Here is a 15299-nt window from a genome sequence, read left to right as displayed (position 1 = left end):
CTGTACCTGATTTCTACATCATTAGGGGTTAAGTTTCTCCAATGGCTTGTTGGCTTGCCTCCTGTTGCTGAAGTCTCAGGGACATTAAAGGTTTACCATTTTTCCTTCATCCCAGCACCTGCACTTTACTTGTTTCAAGACTTACTCTACCAAGTGGTTCCTATCCAGTCTAGGATCCTTGGATGTAAGTTTAAAGTGCTGCATCTGCCAGAGCCTGTCTGACTTGTACTTATTGGGTTTTTTGTCGTTTTGGTCTTGTTTTGTTCAGAATATAATAATATAGTTTTCTAAACTTGTGTGGAGTCTTTTTGTGGTGTTTTCACTGTGTTACTGTGTGTGTGTGTGTGTGTGTTTACAAATAGTTTACACATTGCCTCTTTAGATTAGCCTGACTGCTCTGTGCTAAGCTACCAAAGGATGAGCACAGGTGACTGTTTAGTGTGTACCTCACTTACCCTGACTAGGATTGTGGTTCCTGCTTGGACAGGGGTCACACCTCTGCCAACCAGAAATCCGATTTCAAACAGAGTGCATAAGAACTGGGAGAGCTCATATCACAGAGAGAATGTGATAGAGTTTTCCATCAGTTTTATATCACACCGACAGAGAGGAGGAACTTAGTATTTGAAAAAGATCATCTGTGGTGTTTCCCAAGGATTGGCACTCAGCCCCACCCTCTTCAACACTTACATGACTCCGCTGAGCAACATGGTCAGATCACACTGACAAACAGTATGACTTGTCTCTAGACACACTGGGTGCTGAAGGCAGCCCCGCACCATGGGTTTTTTGCAGCTCACCGATGTTAAAAAAACAGTAGGGTTCAGGAGCTGTGGGAAAAACCTTGTGCAAAGCACCAGAAAACAAAGCATAACTTTAGTGACCTGGTGGATTTCTTCTGGTATTCCTGGTGGCTGAAACATACCACCAGGCATGAAATACAACACACTCCAACAAGTTTCACCATCTGGCCCTGAGCTAGCAGACTTATTACTCCCTGCTTGTGGGATAGCTGGCAGGTGGCCCTCAGTGACTCTAGGCCAAGCAAAAACTTACCACAGTAAGCAATTTATCAATTAAACCCTTTGTGAGGGCCAGTGCCAGGGCAAAAGTGCACAATGAGCGAGTAGGAGTCTATCTCCCACAGTCATTTCTTCCTATGACAGGGTAAGTGCTTAAGTGGAGGCGGCATCCACTAGGAGGTGGGTATCCTCCAAGACTGTTAGAGGGTCCGGTGCCAGGGGAGTGCTCCAGAGCACTCACACCTTGTGTCCGGAGGGAGTAGGAGAGCGGAGCTGCAACCTTCGCCCACCTGCTCTAACCTTGGCAGGCAGGACACAGAATAGCTGGGTACTCTGCTGACACTTGCACAGAGCCAGCCTGACCACATAGACTTGGGCACTGGTGCAGTCTTCCCAAAAACCACAACCGGGTACCCACTTAAAAAAAATACAACAAAATGCAAGTGGGTCCTGGAGCTAAAAGGAAGACTGGAAAACAAAACAACCAACCCATGGACATGTCTCTGCTTGGGAAGGAGAGCTCCAGAAGCATCGAGGCACCTAAATAATTGCATATTTATTTATTTATGGAATTTGTTGAGCGCGAACAATTGCCCAAGGGCGTCTTTGACCAATGTTGCTCCAGCAGGGCAAGGGCACTGCAGGGTTGGTAGTCCTTCTTAGAAGCTCTCATGTTGCTGATTTTTTTACACAATATGTCTCTCCATGGCACTGGGAGAGTTTTCCTGCCATGGTAAGTAAACCTGAAGCTGGGGCTTTGGTTTAAAGGCACAGGAGTGCATGTATTTGTGTTAAGTTCTGTGGTTGCCTAGTGACCTTGCTTCATTATAAATGTTAGATACTGATACTGATGTGTTCAGCACTTTTTTCTAATGCCCATATGAAAGTTAAGATGTGTTTTATCCCATAAAAGATGATATTTCTTCAAATATTTTTATATTGAATTTCCTTATAGGTAGAGCTTAGTTTGTATGTTAGGACCACCGGCACTCATGTTTAGGGACTGGCACTTATTTTTCTTCACAAGACATTGTCCAAGAGCAAGATATATCAATCAATCAATCAGTGACACTTGTAGAGCGCGCTACATACCCGTAGGGTCTCAAGGCGCTGGGAGGGGGGGGGGTGCCGCTACTGCTCGAACAGCCAGGTCTTCAGCTTCTTCCTGAAGGAGAGGTGGTCTTGGGTCAGGCGCAGGTCGGTCGGGAGGGAGTTCCAGGTCTTGGCGGCCAGGTAGGAGAAGGACCTTCCTCCTGTAGTCGCTCTTCGGATGCGGGGGACGGCGGCGAGGGCGTGGTTGGCTGATCGGAGGTGGCGTTTGGGTACGTAGAAGTTTATCCGGCTATTGAGGTAGCTCGGGCCTTGGTCGTGTAGGGCTTTGTGTGCGTGGGTGAGGAGGCGGAAGGTGATTCTTTTGTTGACGGGGAGCCAGTGAAGGTCTCTCAGATGTCCGGTGATGTGGCTGGTTCGTGGGATGTCGAGGATGAGTCTGGCTGAGGCGTTCTGGATCCGCTGGAGTCTCTTCTGGAGCTTGGCGGTGGTACCGGCGTAGAGGGCGTTGCCGTAGTCCAGTCGGCTGGTGACGAGGGCCTGGGTGACGGTCTTCCTGGTCTCGGTGGGGATCCACCGGAAAATCTTCCGTAGCATGCGTAGGATGTTGAAGCACGCCGAGGAGACGTTGTTGACTTGTCTGGTCATGGAGAGGGAGGAGTCCAGGATGAAGCCCAGGTTGCGTGCATGGTCTGTTGGTTTGGGTGCGGTGCCCAGGGCGGGGGGCCACCAGGAGTCGTCCCAGGCGGAGGGGGAAGAGCCCAGGATGAGGACCTCCGTCTTGTCCGAGTTCAGTTTTAGGCGGCTGGTCGTCATCCACTCGGCTACCTCTCTCATCCCTTCGTGCAGGTTGGCTCTGGCGGAGGCGGGGTCGTTGGTCAGGGAGAGGATCAGCTGGGTGTCGTCGGCGTAGGAGATTATGCTGAGGTTGTGTTTGCGTACGATGGCCGCGAGGGGGCTCATGTAGACGTTAAAGAGAGTGGGGCTCAGAGATGATCCTTGAGGGACGCCGCAGATGACTTCGGAGGCCTCTGACTTGTACGGTGGTAGGCGGACTCTCTGTGTTCTTCCGTCGAGGAAGGAGATGATCCATTCCAGCGCCTTGTCCTGGATTCCGATGTTGCTGAGGCGCTGTACTAGGGTGCGGTGGCAGACCGTGTCGAAGGCCGCGGAGAGGTCTAGGAGGATGAGGGCTGCTGTTTCTCCATTGTCCATCAGGGCTCGGATGTCATCAGTGGCGGCGATGAGGGCGGTCTCGGTGCTGTGATTGGCTCGGAAGCCAGACAGTGAGGGGTCGAGGGATCCGTTCGTCTCGAGGAAGGCGGCCATCTGCTTGTTGACGGTCTACTCGATGACTTTGGCTGGAAACGGGAGGAGCGAGATGGGGCGGTAGTTCTTGAGTTCGGTGGGGTCCGCTGTTGGTTTCTTGAGTAGAGCGCTGAGTTCGGCGTGTTTCCAGCTCTCAGGGAAGGTGGCGGTGTCGAAGGATGTGTTGATGATGTCTCGCAGGTGGGGTGCGATGACAGCGTCGGCCTTGTTGAAGACGTGGTGAGGGCAGGGGTCGGTCGGTGATCCGGAGTGGATGGAGTTCATCGTGCGGATGGTGTCTTCGGTGCTGATCGGGGTCCAGGCGTGGAGGGTGGTGGTGGGGGGTGATTGTTCGGTTGGTATATAAAAACACAAAAAGTGGAAAGGAAAAATGGAAAAACACTGACAAAGAAAGAAAGCAGAGATGAAAAAGAACCTGCAAGACTGAGATTAAGGGGCAAGGAGTTTATGGTGTTGGGTGAAAGAGAAATGATGTAGAATCAAAACTACGCAAATTGGTATTGGACATCCCCACATTCTGCAGAGCCGGTTGGGGCTTCTTAGAAATCTTTTGACACTGACTTACCATTTAACAAATTCCGCCGTTGTTATGGGTGATTTACATTTTGCTATAATAATATGCTCTGACAAAGCCAGTCAGCCTAACTTTTATTAACACACCCCATATATTGGTTAATACACGAGGAGTGTTTTCAGGGGTTAGGGCTTGCTGATGCGTAAACTGTTAGATGTGCCTCCGGTACAGGATCCAGGGTGCACATAGGGGTTACTGGAACTTTGTTACCTTTACTTAGTGTAAGCCCCCTGTACATTGGATGATCCTTTAGACTGTCACCATAGGCAATTCCTATGGCCAGTTTGTATATATTTGTTACTTTGTGTGTAGTATTTAGTTTTATGTGCAATAAAGAACATTTCCTTTATACAAAAAAGCACTGCTGGAAAGTGGGTTATTAAGTGTTACTTGTTGTGTTGCTGAGTTTCGAAGCAGTAGCCCACAGCACCACCCTTGAGCAAGCCCCGCAGTGCTCCGCATCGCCACCCTGAGAGTCAAGTGCTAAAAAGGGGTACATGGTTCCCAGTTCGAAGTCCGCAATACTGGTGCCCCAGGACACCATCAGAGACTGACCTATTGGATATAATTAGGGCCCTCTACCTTCCAACTGCCCCAGGAGCAGGGGCGGCTCCTTCACTAGGGCGCAGGGGCGTCGGCCCACTGCTTTCTCGCAGTGCGAGAAGCAGAAACATAAAATGGTAATAACTACCATTTTATGATTCTGCTTCTCGCACTGTGAGAAAGTAGAAGGGTTTGGTTGTGGGTGGGCGGGTGGGAGGGGCTGCTCTGCGAGTAGAGCTGGGTAGGGGAGGAGTGTTGTCCCCATTCCTGAGTGTACATGACTTGTTTGGTCGACCCTCTGGGGCCGACCAAACCGTCCATGCGCACTCTGCCCTCCTAGATGCAGGCTGCAATGCAGCCTACATGGAGCTGGGCTGCGTCCCGACCAATCACAACGCTGCTTGCAGTGTTGTGACTGGCTTAGGGGTGGGACTGGGGCCTGGCTGTCTACTTCCTGTTCCTGCCGGAGGCAAGAGAGCAGGAGAGGAGCAGAACCAGCGAAAAGGTAATGTAATTTTGTTAAATTATTAAATTACCCCCCATGCTCGACCCCTCTCCCGCGTGACCCCCGCCTCCCCACCTACGAGTCATGCCGGCCACGACCGCCCAGGACCCTCCAAACTGGATTTCTCATAGATCTCAATTCTTTGTGCATGATATAAGGATACTCCCATAATCCTCGAGGAGGAAGAGTTTATGAATGAGTGACGTAGGCAACATTTATTTTCCGTGTACCTTTAACTTTTTGGGATGCAAGAGAGTTAAGCGGGGTTACTGCGAAGTTCCTCAACGTTCTTACTGTATCTGACAGAAAAAAATAAGTTGCTTGCGTCAATAATTATTTATTGAATGAATAATGAATGTGATTTGCGGCGCCCAGCTTACATTCTCAGGAAGATGTTGTAGACCTGATTCATGAACGGTTAGAGCCTACGACCACTTCCGGAGAGCAGATGGTTTAGTAAAATTGACTATTAATCTCTCAAATTGAGCAACAGATGGTTGATGATGTCTGCATTCAGACTCAGACTGCAAGCCCTCCTGTGCTCGGATGGTCCATGCTGCAGAAGTACGGCCTCACTGTTAATTAACAAAAGGTCTTTTGTCACACATTGAAAGCTCATTTGTATGGAGCAGAGAATGCAATTAAAGGCAACATTTCAGGTATCAAACGGGATAAGAGGCTTGAGAACCTAAGAGGAAGCGGTAGATAACAATGTAGTAAACTACAATTACAACAAATTATTTCTGTTTACAAAAATTCAGACAACAACTAGTAGATAGAAAAAACATTTTTATTTTGGCTTTCATGTTCTGCTTCAGTCTGAGAGCAGATGTACTACTAACAAGTACTCTCACCACTGCGAACTGCAGCTCTGTCCTGTTCCCCATCAGGAGCCTAGTGACTGTCCTCATTCACCTGTAACTGAAGCTAATCCTTTAGATATACGAGATAAGGTACCCCCTGGTGTACATTATGGAGGAGGAGTGTGGCTCAATGGTTAGAGCGGAAGACCCTGATGCAGAGCACTGGCCCAGGACCAGGCGCGTCTTGGGCTCAATTTCCTTGGACCTGGCAATTCTCGCCTCGGTGCCTATTCTAATCATGGGCCCATGCTGCAACTCTGGGCAATAGCTTACTTAACCGCCACACCGGCCCCAACAGCGCTAGGATGTCTGGCTTCACCCTGGGGGTGCCCAGGAGTGGACACTTCACAGGGAAAGCCAGGAAGGGTTCCACAGCGGTATGTGTAATAGTGCCAGGAAAGCGCTTGGTGGCAGTGCGCTCTACAAATACCTTGACATTTACATTTACATTATTAAAATACTGAGAGTCACCAGGGAGTCCTGTAACTATGTAGCAGAACATGGCCAAAGTCTGAGTTCGTGTGTAAAGTCACGGCAATACAAGATGAATTTCAGAACTCTCAAGGTACATCAGAGAGTGATATATTCTTTATAGAACTTTCTTCCAACCCTCTTTTCAATTCTTGCTCTCTTCTTACGAAAAAGGTGCTGTGATAATAGATACATGGAATAAAGCGAACATGTTTATCTTCAGCATAATGATGCCAACATGAAGCTATAATTGCTAGCAAAAATATATTTTGTACAGTTTTAGTAAGCAATCTTTAGAAGCTGCTGCGGTTTGGACGTGTAGTAACATGCAAATAATGTTTGCTTTCTTGTAATTCCCTCTAGCAGTGCAATATATAAACCTAGTGGAATATATAAATATCACATTATCAGCTAGTGATGGAAAATTAGCATCGAAAAAAGCTGAAACGCTTGTTTTGCAGCACTTGGAATTCAGCTCAGTGACCTGCTTCTCACACTGTCTGCTGGCTCCGGTGGCATCACAACTCGACTGTAATGGCTGGTTGTGGAATTACCGCATCGCTATACATTTTGACCTGTGGAATGAGGAATAACTGTGTCAACATGAGATTGCTCACTCATTTTAGTAGAATGTTCCATTATCCTGAGCCCTCTTCCTGGACAAACTGCGCTTGTTTTTCATTAGCCGAATGTGTCTCGGGACAATCACGAGGTGCAGGTCTTTCCACAACAAGCGTGCTCCCGAATCGACCCCTACATCCTGTTAACAGACACATCTAAATTTACACGCAGCTGCAACTATTCTAATTGCGTTTATGTAGCGCTTACTACTCCTGACGAGACGTCGAAGCGCCAGCACGCTTCTCCGTACCCAGAACTCTGACTAAGAGGCGCCTAGAAACTCGTCCAAGACGAGATGCGCTGGACAGATACCACCTTCATTCTTTCATTCATTCAAAGTGCTATTTTGGCAGCATGGGTGTCAGTGGTACTTTGAGGGCACGGAGGAGATAAAGGCTGGCCGCTGAGTAAGAGCGGGCTCCCTGGTGAGGATGGGGAAAGATTGGTGGGCTATAGTGCTCTTCGGAGATGCCCACCAGCGCTCTGCAGGGGCCTCGCCGCTGCACGTGGGGAGGTGGGGGCATTATTAATGTTCCTGCCTCGGGGAGGGAAGCAGATAATGGATGTGGGACAGAGGCCGTGCTTTGTCATCAAATGAGGCCCTTGAAAGATGGTATTCTGGAATATTATCCGTCATTTCCTGATCAAGATGTAATGCTGCTACATTCCTTTGTGTGCACGTGAGTGTCAGTCTGTCTCTTTCCTTCTGAATTCCTATTTAAACATGTCCACGTCTTTCATAAGAGTTTGCAAAAAGACTCACGTTGACACCGTGCTGCAGAGATGTCCTTACTAAATGTTGTTCTGGACTTCTTTTCGTCAACAGACATTTAAGGAAGTTGTTATTGGAAATGTTGGGCTGGGTTTTGACTCTCGCCCAATATGACACACCAGCTCATATAGAAATCTAAAAAGAAGTCAGGGGCAGATTGACATATTTACAGGATTAGATTTTTAGATAGATGCATGGACGTCAATTCACCAAAATGCCACGGGTAGCGGAAGTGGCATCACAATTTACTGACATCATGGGAAGCCACTTCATTTGACCATTGACCCCGAAAATCCCCAGGAAGTGGTCCCACATTATCTCAACCCTAAAGACAACCCAACATTTGACATCTCTCAAGTACCATATCAATATAACACAATGCAGACACATGCCCATTTTAGAAACCACCTACATTAGGGCGCTGACATGATCTTTGAAAGTGGTGGGAAGCAGCTGCAGCTACAGCTGCTGCAGGTAAGACTGGTGGGGCCAGCTGGGGGAGAGATTTCGAGAGGCGTCCAGAAGGTAAAAATAAATAAATAATTAATTTCCGGTTGTGGTCGTGTATCGAAATTCCCCGCAGCCGGCCCCACCGCCCCCACCGCTCTCTCCTGCAATGGCCACGGCTAATGGGAAGTAATACTTGCCCTGAATTGTTGCAAGCCAGGTCTCTTCTATGAGGACTTGGGAGTTCTCCTCCTGAGAAAAGTTTGAGTTAAATGGGATCAAATAGTGTAATTTTCACATCATAATGCCAAAAAACATGGGCCCTGAAAGGACAGCCATTCATATTCAAGTTCTTTCCTGGTGTGCCAAGGCAATGACACCTGACACTCCTGAGAAGACTCTGTTGCTTTCTTGTTTCAGAATGTGCTATGGGTGCCCCATATGTCAAAGATCACCTCCATTGTGCCACGGGCAGCATTTTATAATGCAGGCCAGTCATATGCCATGGGTGTCCCCTTATGCCAAAAATTACCTACAATATACCAGTGTCAGAAGTTTGCAATTAACCCATCCATATTTCTTGTGTCAAAATTACCTCTAGTATGTCAGGGCCAGTATTTTATCCTGGTTAAACGCCCCCTCCCCCCTATATGCCATGGTTTCCCTCTCTTATGTCAAGAAGTTTCTCCAATGAGCTAAAGTCACAGATGCCCTAATGCCAACATTTTCTGCAAGTATGCCAGTGCCAGCATTTTTCCATGGGTGCCCCAAAATCGCTTCTGGCATGCCAGTACCAGTACTTTGCTTAAGTGTGACAGCTATGCTAATAATTATCTCCATCATGCCAGTGCCAATATTTTGTCACCTATGCCTGTCATGCTAACAAATGCCTACAGATTGCCAGCAGCAGTACTTTTCCTGCATGTCTGTATGAGCCAAGAATTACCGTCAGTATGCCAGGGCCAGTGGCAGCCACTACATTCCTAACCATACTAACTTACACTCCCTCACACTCCCTCATTCATTCTCATTTGCTTACACTCATTCACTCTTATTCACTAACTTGCACTCGCTTCTATTCACTCACTGACTCATTCATGCTCACTGACACTCAATCATTCTCACTCACTACCTGTCACTGACTCTCACTCACTGTCCTAATGCTCACTCACTCATACATGCTCACACAATTAGACATGCTCACAAACACACGCTCTGTTGCACACAAACACATTCTCACCCACAAGCATGCACACAAAATACATTACAAAAAGTTTTTTACTTACGTTATCTGCAACTGGAGATCTCCTTCTAGCTCTTGGTGTTCCATTTCTGAATTAAACTAATAGTGAATAACACACTATTATTCACTGTTAGTATAACACAACATGGGCAAAAAACAAGGGTGCAACACTCATGCCCATTACAGCAAGCTGCCTCAGTCTTATTGGCACTGACTTTGCTACCCCTGAGGCCACGGGTCGCAAAGGCAGTGCCAGGGGTCGCAAGAGGCAAGCCCGGGGTCGTAGCTGCTACCCCTGACAACCCCTAAATACTTCCATACATAGATTATTGCGTAATTAAATCTAGAAATGTCCCGCATAAAGTGTGCATGTTGTCACACGTATCACTTGATATTAGCATACATTGATGACTTACAGCTGTATCTCTGACATTCAGTGTTTGTATAGTACCGATTACACATTTGGCACTGACTTTGCTACCTCTGAGGACAGGCATCGCAACAGCAGTGCCAGGTGTGGCAAGACATTTTAACAAACAAATGCGGTGAGGATCATTCACGTGTCCCGATATTGGTAAGAAACTATATTGTCCAAAAAAAAGAGCACCATTATATCCGGAAAAAGCGAAGAAAGAGTAAAAGCTCGGATTGGGTGACATACTTCCTGGATATGAAGAAAATTGGACACTGTTTGTCCTTCGTATTCTAACCAAGTGATACAACCATAGAAGAAACGTTACTGGTCCACATTAACATGGGATCAAATGGGAATATAAAGGAATACAAAATGCTTGAGCCTCAACTGTTTTGAAAACGAAACACTTTTTATTGGTGGGAGACATCTACTTATCCTGAAGAAGGTGGTTGTGAACAGTGGGAATCCACTGAAACACGTTGATGCAAGTTTTTAAGTACTAAATCGAACAGGCATTGAGTGACATAGTAGTTATTAATGATTTCATAGTACTCTGCACCTTGAACAATGACCACAATCGATTAGTGGTCAAAAAGACATATGTAATTGGGAGGGCGGGATTTTTGATCTCTAGTTTACCACTCCAGATCTAAACCCCGTTCAGGTCGACTGAATCTTTATTGCCTGTCATTGAGGAAAGAAAGTGCATCCAATATCAGGTTAGTTTGACTAATAATGGGCTCGACTCTGAAAAACCACATACTACTTCTAAGTTTCAAAGGTTTATTATAGAGTCACTGATAACTGCAAATACAGGCATCTCAAAACGAGATTCAAAAGATATATGGGCACTAATACATACATATGTTCTCTAAAAGCTCTTAGGCGGCCAAAGAAGAACACCAAGACTAATTCCAGAATCATCAGGGTTGCAAGAATAGACACAAATGGTAATCTATCCGTCATTTACAAAGGAAGGAAGGAATCAGGTTAGGCTGTCCCTACTCTGTACTGGATGGTATCCCTACTTAACAAAATCCCTACCTATCAAAGGTGTCAGCTGTGAATGACTTCCTAAGAAGTTCACCCACTCTTACTCTTAGGTGAAAACCTATGATCTCCAGTCATGACCCCTCTCTGCCTACCCATCCGCTCTCTGAAAGGTCCTCAGGCATCTGCTCACTCTCCACCCAGGGGTGCTGTCCCTAATACAAAAAACACAATTACTGTTGAAACGCCCCTCACGAGACGCCTCTCACGTGGTGTCGGTTCTGGCTTTTTCCATGATGATCTTCCTTTGGGCCGCGTGTTTAGCGTTGACCTTGCTTCTCAGGCTTCTTCTTCCAGCACGCTGATACCCCCGAAACATTCCTGAACCCTCCTCCATGTCTGTACCAGTCCCCTCGAACAGAGCTCTATTCATCCAACTCTTAATTGGAACCCCCCTCGCACCTGCAGACAGACATCCGCAACTTGAATCCCAATTCTCATAGACTTCTAACAGAAGTTTGCAACTTATTTCTCGACACAACTCGGCCTGTACCAACACGTGCAAATCAGAAAACCTTTTTATCACTTCAGGCCTACAACCCTTCTCGCAGAGGTTTTATTCTCTTCAAATCCTTTCGTGAATTAAAATAACATGTTAACACTTTTATTCTTGATTATGAGAAACACTTCTATGGAATATAAATCTAACGAATAAACAGAATTACTAAATAACATTAGTGCAATCCATGTCATGTATAAGTGTACATTTCCAATCCTCTCTGCCCTGGCCATGAGGCCTGTTCCCTTCTATGCTTTGCAGCATGACATTCCTCCGTTAGCAGCTACATAACATGGATCATGATTAATCACGTCTAATAAGACTAAATATTTTCCACACATTTCTGCGTCAGTCCCACTTCTATATAAATTCTCTATGTTAACTACACAAGTCTAAGTATAGGTGAATGCTTTTTAAACACTTACAAGCACTTCTATTATGGTTTGTGCGACCGACTTGTACTTATGGTGCACTCATGCATTTTGTTCAGTTTGCGCTCTCTCAGTTCCCCCCATTGATGACCTCTCGTGGTCATCATCAAAATTTAAACTGAACTAGTTGCAATCCCCCCTCGTTTCAGCCTTTCTAGAGCGCTCAGACTCTTGTACTGATTGTCCTGCATGGCAGCTAATCTCCGTTCCTGTTCTCTCCTGGATCTCTCCAACCTATTTGATCTGTACCATTGGTACGACCTCACCAATCCCCACAACATGATCACACAGATCACTATTATGATGATAGGCTTCAGTATGTACCATACAAGGCTCTTCCCTATGTTGGCGAACCAACCTCCAACTTCACCCATTCCATGACCCACTTTTTCCCAAACGTTTACTTTAGTTAGGCCTTCGATTTCTTTGTGGATACTAGTTATGTTCATAATGACTTTCTCAAGAGGTTTTGAATTGTCTGGAATGTAAGTGCAGCATTCCTGGACCTTCAAAGCCTTACAGACTCCGCCCTCTTTGGCTAGCAGAACGTCTAACGCAAGACGGTTCTGAAGCACCATGGCCCTTATCGACTGCATCTCTCCTTCCACCAGCATTAAGGATCTAGCAGTACTGGCAGACAATCTGTCTACGACTGTTGCCAGTCTCCTAATTTTGACATCATTGAGGATCAGTCCTAAAAGAGGGAATGCAGCGCCAAATACATCTCCAACTATTTCCTCATCCCCTAGGTCTCTTCTCCCTCTTGTTGAGACCTTGCCCTCTATAATCTCTAAGTCTTGGGCATGGTATATTTTGGGGAAGACAGTTGCCAAATAACATGATCCGTACCAGTTATCAGGTAGTCTCACGTAGGCATTTCTTCCACATACAAAATATACATTTGGAATCACTTGCATTCCTTTCAAAAAGTCCTTTGTGTAATATTTTAATCTAAAAGCATGTTCACAACTGACCTCCCCTACGAATACATTTTCGTAGTACGTTTTACTTCTGTGAAGGCATAACTTCCCTTTCTGTGTTCGATCCAAAGCTATTGGACCACTACTACCCTTCCTTTTGTGTGCTTTCTCCTCTTCGGTCCAATCTGTCTTCCACTGTCCTGATTTTTTCAGAATCTTTTGCCTTCTATAACGATCATCCACTTGCCCTATAAACTTCTTCTCGACTTCTGACACTTTGCAAGTCAGATTATTTCTGCGGGCATGTGAAGTATCTAAAGTATCCCAAGGAATGAAGAACTTTGCCAATCTGTCTTCACTCTTATAGTAGTCCCATTTATTCATTTGCTTGTAATTTGGGACTTCTGGTAACACTGAATCGTAATTAGAAAAATAATATTCAAAACTATCTCTTCCGTAAAATATGCTAAGCAATAAGCTACATGTAATGCCATAAGTCAGGGGGAGGTGATGATATCTAATGCCTTCATCTACAGACACAGGCAGTTGCATACACACATAACAGTCCTTGACCTCCATGGCATGGACATATTCATATAACAGTTTGGCATAAGCATTTGACCTATAGTCGCCCTGGGACTCATCCATATGTAACCTATGGGTTTCTGCTGCTAATAACGCTCTCTCCTGTGTGGTTTCCCCTTTCTTACCAGCAGCAGTGGGTTTTGGTGTCACTACAGATTTTGCGTCTGGTACCCTTGCCTCACTCTCGTGTCCCATCACATATGATACAGTAACTACTAAAGCTATAAGAAATATCACTCCCACTATTAGTGTGCCTTTTATACATTTGGCTCTGCGGTTCGGATTACCGGCCTCCATGTTCTTCAGACAGTATGATTCCTTTCTCCTGTTCGACACAAAGTTCTTTCTCTTTGAGTTCCTTTACAGTCTCTCTTGATCCTTCAGTCTTTAGAACCACACAATCGGAAGCTGGCAATCTCTTTTGCAAAGTCTTTTTGAACTTTAACACAGACAACCCTAGCCCTTCTCCGTCAACTTAAAGGAAAAGTCCCTAAGTGTTTTCTCCTTCCACTAGGCGCTAGGTTATCTTCTCACTCTCGTTTATTTACAAAGTCTTTAAGCATCTACAATGAGGCTTGAACCAGCGGCTTGGATAGCGTAGTTCAATATTTCCAAACGAAGAATGTGCTCTTCATGACTTGTTATCGTTGTTCCGAAGTCGGGGAATTGTAATTCGGTGAAGAACATGTGCTTTAACTTGCTTAGGTAGGGAGGGTTGGGGATTTTGAACGTTAGTGACCCTTCTGTTTCGACTCCAGGCACCAACAGCTGTACTTCTACTGTGATGATGGGTTCAGTGCTGGTCACTATCACCGCCCTTATTCTCCCTGTGACTCGTTCCCAAGACATCTGTCGCCAGGTATGTCCACTCAGGAGTGGCGTATCTTCTGTTAGGCACACGTACTCTCCTTGACCTTCTTAGATCTGCTGTTTCAGAGCCCAGAGCGCCTTCGTCCAGGTCTGAGTCTTCGGATATTGGAGCAAGGGATCTCTCTGGAGTTGACCTCAGACTTGACCTTCTCCTTTGCGGCCAGCTTGCCTCTCCACGCCTTGCCCTCCTGCTCCTTGTCCTTCTGCTTTGCTCGTGCTCACTTTCAGCTAGGCCAGCGTCTGATTCGTACTCCCAGCTACTTCCTCCTTCAGTAGCGTCGTCGGTTTCACTATTGTACTGACCGTCCTTGGCCTGGTCAGACACGCTCCCAGCTTCTTCTGGCACCTCTACAGCTTGGCTGGTCCCCTCTATGGCTTCTCTGTCCGCAGCTGGAGAGAGGAGCTGTTTCTTCCAGAGGTGCTGGAACTCTCCGCGTGTGGGACGCGTGGATCCAGTTGGGCAGCCCTCCCACTTTCACAGCAGTGTTCGATGTCAGGATGATCTGGTAGGGCCCCCGCCACCGGACATCTAGGCAGCTTCTTCTGACGTGCTTTTTGACCAGTACCCAGTCTCCAGGAAACAGGTCATGACACAAGTCCTGGCACGACGGGACCTCGGCAGCCTGCACCTGAAGGGACACAGAATGAATGGCATCAGACAGACCCTTACAATAGTCCAGGATCATATCATCTGTGATATTCAACAATGCTGCAGTTGGTACTGATGGCAATCTCATTGCCCTCCCCATTAACACCTCGTGTGGTGATAGTCCCGTTCTTCTGTCTGGGGTACTACGGATGCTCATGAGAACTAGTGGCAGGGCATCAGGCCAACTCAGAGACGTTGATGAACATATTTTGGCAATTCGGGACTTTATGGTGCCGTTTATCTGCTCCACAATTCCCGAAGCTTCTGGTCGATAGCTACAATGCAATTTCTGGTCTATGTTCAGGGCTGCACAAATCATCTTCACAAGCTCGCTGTTGAAATGTGTCCCCCTATCTGATTCCAAAGAGGCCGGTACCCCGAAGCGCGGAATGAGTTCCCTAAGCAATAACTTGGCTACTGTGAGGGTGTCACACCTGCGT

Source organism: Lissotriton vulgaris, chromosome 3_1 (assembly GCF_964263255.1).
Source record: "Lissotriton vulgaris chromosome 3_1, aLisVul1.2, whole genome shotgun sequence".
Lineage (NCBI taxonomy): Eukaryota > Metazoa > Chordata > Amphibia > Caudata > Salamandridae > Lissotriton > Lissotriton vulgaris.
The sequence above is the reverse complement of the archived record's forward strand: the minus strand, read 5'-3'. Positions refer to the sequence as shown.